The sequence below is a fragment of the Heteronotia binoei genome, chromosome 8 (assembly GCF_032191835.1).
Source record: "Heteronotia binoei isolate CCM8104 ecotype False Entrance Well chromosome 8, APGP_CSIRO_Hbin_v1, whole genome shotgun sequence".
Lineage (NCBI taxonomy): Eukaryota > Metazoa > Chordata > Lepidosauria > Squamata > Gekkonidae > Heteronotia > Heteronotia binoei.
This window is the reverse complement of record NC_083230.1, coordinates 44,859,634-44,866,127: the sequence shown is the minus strand read 5'-3', so window position 1 is coordinate 44,866,127 and position 6,494 is coordinate 44,859,634. Positions and strand designations below refer to the sequence as shown.

At 43.6% G+C, this 6,494-nt stretch overlaps 1 non-coding gene across 1 annotated transcript; it reads left to right on the top strand.

Annotated features, from left to right (window-relative positions):
* The first annotated feature begins 3,045 nt into the window (after positions 1–3,045).
* TRNAN-GUU (transfer RNA asparagine (anticodon GUU)) lies at positions 3,046–3,118 on the top strand. The gene has a single exon. It is a non-coding gene; the product is annotated as a tRNA-Asn (tRNA).
* Positions 3,119–6,494: the final 3,376 nt, after the last annotated feature.

Sequence of the window (6,494 nt, the reverse complement as noted above, 5' to 3'; positions counted from 1 at the left end):
AAAATTGAAGAAGATATGCTAAAATGGAATAAATTGAATTTATCTATGTTGGGGAGGATATCTGCAATTAAAATGAATGTTTTGCCAAGAATTATGTTTTTTTTTCAAACCATTCCAATTGTGAGAGATAAGAAACAATTTAATCTTTGGCAAAGAAAGATCTCAGAATTTATATTGGCGGGCAAGAAGCCAAGAATTAAGATGAAAATCCTGACGGATGCAAAAGAAAGAGGTGGTTTCCAATTACCTGACTTAATTGTATACCATGATGCAGTATGTTTGGTATGGATTAAGGACTGGATGACTTTGACTAATAACAAATTATTGGCTCTAGAAAGTCATGGAAATACTTTTGGTTGGCATGCATATTTGTATTATGGGAAAGAGAAGATGGATGGATTTTTCTCACACCATTATATAAGGAGGAACTTGTTGACTACTTGGAAAAAATATAATAAATATGGTGATGAGAGAAAACCACTTTGGGTAGTGCCAACTGAAGTTATAAAATTGTCTCAAAGTCCACGAGAAGAGAAACATGTATCATATGAACAACTGCTAAAATTTCAGGGAGGCAAAGTAGAAATGAAATCGACTGAAGAATTGCAGGGTAAATTTGACTGGTTTCAACTGCTTCAAATTTGACTGGTTTCAACTGCTTCAAATATGGTGATGAGAGAAAACCACTTTGGATAGTGCCAACTGAAGTTATAAAATTGTCTCAAAGTCCACGAGAAGAGAAACATGTATCATATGAACAACTGCTAAAATTTCAGGGAGGCAAAGTAGAAATGAAATCGACTGAAGAATTGCAGGGAAAAATTGACTGGTTTCAACTGCTTCAAATTAAAAGCTTGGTAGAAAAAGATATTAGCAGTACAGGTATAAGATATGAAAAAACAGAAATAGAAAAAATGCTTTTGGGTGAAAATGAAAAATTGATTTCAAGGACTTATAAGTTGTTACTGAAATGGTCTACAGAAGAGGAGGTTGTGAAACCTCAAATGATTAAATGGGCAATTTAATAAAGAAATACAACTTTAATAAAGAAATGCAAATGGAGACGTGGGAACACCTACGGAAGAACTCTATGAAAATTTCAACGTGTTATAAAATAAAAGAGAACTGTTTTAAAATGCTGTACAGATGGTATATGACACCTAAAAATTAGCAAAAATGAGTAATCAAGTCTCTGATAGGTGTTGGAATTGTAAAAAACATGAAGGTTCTTTCTATCACATGTGGTGGACTTGTGAAAAAGCGAAGCAAATCTGGTTTATGGTTCAACAAGAGATATCGAAAATCTTGGGATATAATATTAAGAGAGCTCCGGATGTTTTCTTGGTGGGACTACAAATGGAAAGCTTTCCAAAGCAAGACAGGACATTGTTGTGGTATTTGCTTTCAGCTGCGAGAACATTGTATGCACAAATGTGGAAGCATGATAGAATACCTGAAAAATGAGACTGGATCTTAAAGGTCCTAAATTGGAGTGAAATGGACAAACTTACTAGACTCTTAAAAGACTGTAATCTGGAGAAATTTAAAGAAGATTGGAATAAATTCCAAAATTATGTGGAGATACAATGGAAGGTGAAGAGTCATTTAGTGGTTTTTGATAACGTTAATTGAACTTTAAAGGAGAAAGAAGGACTGATTATTGAGTACTGCTTTAGTAGTAGAATATAAGTAGCTGAGTTAATATAGTAAGTTTATGTGAGTTAAGATAAAATCAAGATTTGAATAATTTTTAGTGGTGACTCCATGATTATGAACTTTATGGTTAATATTTAATAAGTATTAATTGAACTCTTAAAGTGGAAAAAAGATTTGATTATGGCTATATGATTAAATATGTAATACTGAAGAATAAGATTAAGAATTAAGTTAAGGAACAATAATAGTAGTTATACTGGAGTTAAGATAAAGTTAAGTGAATGATAACTTTTAGTTAAGGTTCTATATATGTGAATTTTTACTTTTAAAAGGTTTTTAATTTGTTTTGTATACTGGTGGAGGTCATAAATTGGAGGGTGGGAAGAGTGGGAAATTATGTAATCTATTGAAGAATTATATTTAAATTTTGATAGTAGAATATCTTTCAATATATTGCAAAATAAAAAATTTTGACCAAAGAAAAAAAAAGGAAGAGAACTGTCTCACCCGAGACAATTGGGTGGTCATTTCTCAGACTGTGCAGGTTCTTGAGCCCTTCAAGGACTTGAAAGGAAGGATATGTAAAATCTAAATAAAAGCAAACAGCTACAGAGACCATTTAAAAATATGCTAACTCAAGCAATTAAAAAAATCTAACAATTATAATAGCTTTGTTCAACGAAGATTTTATGTTGCAGCTTGAATTGAAAAGAAGGACTTGAAGTAAGAATGGGCAAAGTCATATAAATACTGCTATGGTTAATATAACTGGTTGCACTTAGGAAGAATTCAGAATAAATTTGACCTGGTTAGATTTTCTATTTCATCTCTAAAAAGCTACCCTTCTATTATTAGTAGTAAGGGAAAAGAAATTAGGCACTATTTTCTGCAAGTGTATAGCATGGAGGATGAATTTTAAGAAAGATCGGAGCCTCCAGCAGCCCGCTGCATCGTGGCGTGGCTGCCGGGGAGATTTTGCCCCCTCCGGAGGAGAGAGCGGGCAATCTAGTGCGCTTTTGGCACGTTTGCAGGGGGCGGGGCTTCTGTGTGCCTTCGGAAGCCTCCGCTCCCTTCCTCACAGTACTCTTGAGTTGCTCGGTGAGAGGGAGCATTCTTTCAATGTTTGTAGCCGGCATCGGGAGGATTAGGCCTCCCTCTTACCTTGGGAGGCTGTTCGTCAGCTTGACGTTTAGTCGTGTCGTGAGGGAGATCGCGTTGTGGGACCCTGGTTTTTAGGAAGGCTCGTTCAGTAGAAGGCAGCTTCATATGTTTGATCCCCTTGAGGGAGCCGCTATTTGTAGAGCATTCTCCCTTCACTGGCTGTGTTGCAGCCCTTGTTTTGTTGCCCTGAGTAGCGTGGGCTGCATTTTTAGTTTCAATTTTGGGAGAGGGATGGTGGCTCAGTGGTAGAGCATCTGCTTGTTAAGCAGAAGGTCCCAGGTTCCATCCCCGGCATCTCCCACTAAAAAGGGTCCAGGCCAGGAGGCATGAAAAACCTCAGCTTGAGACCCTGGAGAGCCGCTGCCAGTCTGAGTAGACAAGACTGACTTTGATGGACCCAGGAGGGTCTGATTCAGTAGAAGGCAGCTTCATATGTTCATGTTCAATCTTTTTCTTGGTTGGTGGTTTTTTGGGGGGAATTGAAGGGGCATTTTGTAAGGGTGACGGGGGGTTGCCTCATTGGAGGGCTTGAATTGGTGTCTCCCTCCCCCAATTTTAAAGTGTATAATTTGTTCTCTGCATGGCCTCGTGGGCTTAGCAGCCATTTTAGGTGGGGTTTAAGACAGGAGCCATTGGGTGTGTTAGAGTCGGCCATTTTGGAAGGTGCTGGTGCTTCTTCCTCGTCTCTTGTTCTTGGTGGCCATTTTAACTTGCCCTGAGGTGGCAGCCATTTTGTGGGCTTCAGCCATTTTATGTGAGGGGAATAAAAAAAAAATTCCTGCCTTTGGCTGAGTGATAAGCTGCTTTACTGCAGTTCAAACTCTTGCAGCCGGCACGCAAGGTCCTAAACCGCCCCAGAAGCGTCCTCCACCCCCCTTGTCTTCAGATGAGGAGGGTGAGGACGAGGTGAACGCGGTCATTTTCCAGAGGCTGCAGGCCTTAGAGCGGGCATCTGGACTTCACCTTCTCAGATGCCAGGAGTGGGGCGGGTTCCTAAGTGGGCTTTGCAGGCGGATATATTGACCCATTTGTCTATTTTGTAGGGCAGGTCAGCTGCAACTGCTAATGGAGGAGCTGTGGGCTTCGTCGGCTCAGATGCTGGATCTGGCCCGTCGTCCGGTGTGGTTGGTGCGGGAGCAGCATTGGTGCCTGCTGTTCCTCCTGGTAAATCAGGGGATGGTTCTTTACCTTATTCTGGGCCTGTGTGGCCCTGGGGGCCTTGGGGATCTGCTGCATCCAATGGAGTCTGTGCTGCTTTGGGGGCTGCCGGGACTCCATTAGCTTCAGGTGGGGGACAGCACTGTAGTTGGATGTGGCCATATGGTCTGCTTGGCTCAGTAGGCAACTGGACTGGGGTAGGGCAGCATGGGGTGGCTGCTTCTTTAACTGGCAGTTGGGGTTTCCCATCTCCTTATGGGGCGATCCCTTTTGGTGCTATGTCCTTCAGTGAGGTTGCCTTACCTTTGGGCGACCACCTGCTGCCTGCCACAAGATACAAAATACTTAAGGGGGAATATGTTGACATATTCTCCCTTTTATTTAGGGAATTGGAAAAAAAGGATAAGGAGGAGCTGGATGATAAAGAAAAGGAGAAGCTTAGGAAGAGGAAGGTTGATAGGACCTGGGCCAATTGGCTTCCGGGTTTTTGTTGTTGTTGTTGTTTTATATATATATGCGGGAGTGATAGCGCAGGCTCAACCCTGGTGGGCAGCAGCGCTGATTCAGTACATGGACATCATATACAAGGGGTATACGATGTTCAGCGGTCCTGCCTGGATTCAATACAACCAGGAATTCAGGATAAGGGCTGCTTTGTACCCTTCACTTCCTTGGGACCGGATTCACCAGCAGCTGTGGCTGCAGGTGATGTCGCCTGCATGACCAAATCTGGGGGACCGCTCTGACAGCGGTCACTTAGTTTCTAGGGGTTCCTCTTCTCCTTCCGCTTCTTCTTCATCTTCCCGCAGTTCTGTGGGGCAGGCGGTTCAACCCCGCTTGCTTTGCTGGGAGTTTGGGTTGCAGGGGGCGTGCAGTTGAAAAGCTTTCCAGTTCAAGCACGAGTGCCCCCTGTGTGCTGGCCCACACTCATTTAATGACTGTCCAAGAGTTCGGCCTCGTAAGGGCCAGAAGAGACAGGGTGGGGGCGCCCCCCCTCCAAAGCTGGTAAAGGGCCCCAGCCCGATAAAGGTGGGACCGCTTGAACAGTGGCTTTGTAGGTACCCACGCAGGGCTGACAGTTTGTATTTGTTGAATGGTTTTAAGTTGGGTTTTAGGATTCCTTTTCAGGGTTCTCGGGTGCCAACTTGGTCTTGGATCCTTAGTTTGGTTAAAGGTTTAGAACATGTAGTGGAGGCTAAGATCGCCAAGGAGTTGGCAGAGGGCAGTGTTTGGGGCCCGTTTTCTTGTCCTCCAGTGGCCAACCTTAGGGTTTCCTGTAGTGCAATTGTCCAGAATTCCTTGCCAGAAGCTGGCGGATTTGAGGGATAGGATTAGCAAGGAATTCTGGACAATCGTGCTGCAGTGTCCAGCTCAATCCCCAAAAACACGAGGCTTTGAGCCAGACCCTAGTTTTTTCTTCAGCCAATGGCACCCCCAACTCAGCAGCAAGCTCAATAAAGCTTTTTGAGCTTCAGCAGTTAGTGGGGCACCTTAAATTTGCTTGCAAAGTGGTTGCTCCAGGTAGGGCTTTTCTTTGTAGGTTTTGTGACGCTATGGCGGGCCTTTGCTTGCCACAGCACAGGACTAGGGTTACTAGCAGCATGAGGGAGGACCTATGTGTGTGGCAGAAGTTTTTGGAATCCTTTAATGGGATTTCTTTTTGGAGGGAGGACATGAGGCTTGAGGTGGAGCTTCAGGTCATGTCTGATGCTGCTGGGTCATTAGGTTTTGGGGTCTACTTCTGTGGACATTGGTGCATGGAAGAGTGGCCTGAATCATGGGTGCAGGCTGGTTTGAGCCGGGATCTCACATTTTTTGAATGTTTTCCCATTTTGGTTGCGGTTTGGTTGTGGGGGAGTGATATGGTTGATAGTACTGTTCATTTTTGGTGCGATAACATGGCTATTGTTCATGTTATTAATTCCTTTTCATCCAAATTGCAATGAGTTATGAGGTTGGTGAGGGCCTTCTCTCTGCATTGCTTGCAACTTAACATTTTGTTTTTGGCCAAGCATGTTCCTGGGGTGAAAAACAGGGTGGCTGATGCTCTCTTTGGTAAACAGATGAGAGGTTTCGTCAGCTGGCCCCTGACGCCGATCAGGAGGCGGCACCAATACCCCAGGAGCTATGGCTGATTGGAGAGCCGAGGCCTTGTGCTTCCTTGAAAGGTATGGGATTGGCTGTGCGATCATTTAGGAGGCGCTTGTCTGTGCTGGCCTTTGCTAGTAAGGCGTTAGGATATAAGGAGGAGACAGCAGATTTTCGTATTCGAAAGATGCTAGAAGGGTGGTCCAGAGAGGTTGGGCCTAAGCCTGATACCAGGAACCCTATGTCTCCTGAGATCCTTAGAGGTTTGAAACGGGCGTGGAGAGCAGTTTGTGCGTCTCATTTTGAGGCTATTTTGTTTCATGCAGCCTCTTTGGTGGCATTCTTTGGGGCTCTGAGGATTAGTGAATTAGTGGCAAGCTCCAAGAGTGATGTTTTAGGCAGGGCTTTGTCACTGAGGGATATTAAGTTAT